Below are 586 nucleotides of genomic sequence, written 5' to 3'. Positions count from 1 at the left end.
GCCCCCCCCCCCCCCCCCCCCCCCCAACAAGAGCTGCCTGGGACTTTTGAGTCCTAGAAACAGGTAAGATGCCTCCCTGCCATCCGCACAGGGCGGGCACCTCCCCTCTCCAGCAGGGTTCTCTCTGGGCACAGGAAGGGGTGAGCAGCCTTGCTCCTGTAACCCCCACCCCCAGTCTGGCCCTGGGCAGATGCTGTATATTGCATAGTTTTGTGCTTGGTAGCTTAGAGATGGCAAAGTCAGTAATGAATTCCCAGCTGTCTTTTTTTTCTTTTACATGAATGGAAGATGGGATGATGATGATGATGTACTCTCTTATTAAACTATGGTACAATGTAATAAAATCTCACTGACATGGAAGAAGGCTGAAACATTTGCTTTTGAGAACATGACTTCTGTTGTTTTATCGCTCATTAAAACAAATAAAGCAAAACCTGCTCCTCGCCTCTGTCTACCTCCCCGTACTAATACTGCGGGGCAGGAGCCCTGGGCCGCGCCGCGGGGACCGGGGGCGGGGCCGTGCCTCAGGAGTGCGCGGGGAGGGGCGGCCGTGCCCCGGCTCTGCCGAGACTCCCGCGCTGCCGGC

This window comes from Gavialis gangeticus, unplaced genomic scaffold (assembly GCF_001723915.1).
Source record: "Gavialis gangeticus isolate Ggan-Ray unplaced genomic scaffold, GavGan_comp1, whole genome shotgun sequence".
In the NCBI taxonomy this organism is placed as follows: Eukaryota; Metazoa; Chordata; order Crocodylia; family Gavialidae; genus Gavialis; species Gavialis gangeticus.
The sequence above is the reverse complement of the archived record's forward strand: the minus strand, read 5'-3'. Positions refer to the sequence as shown.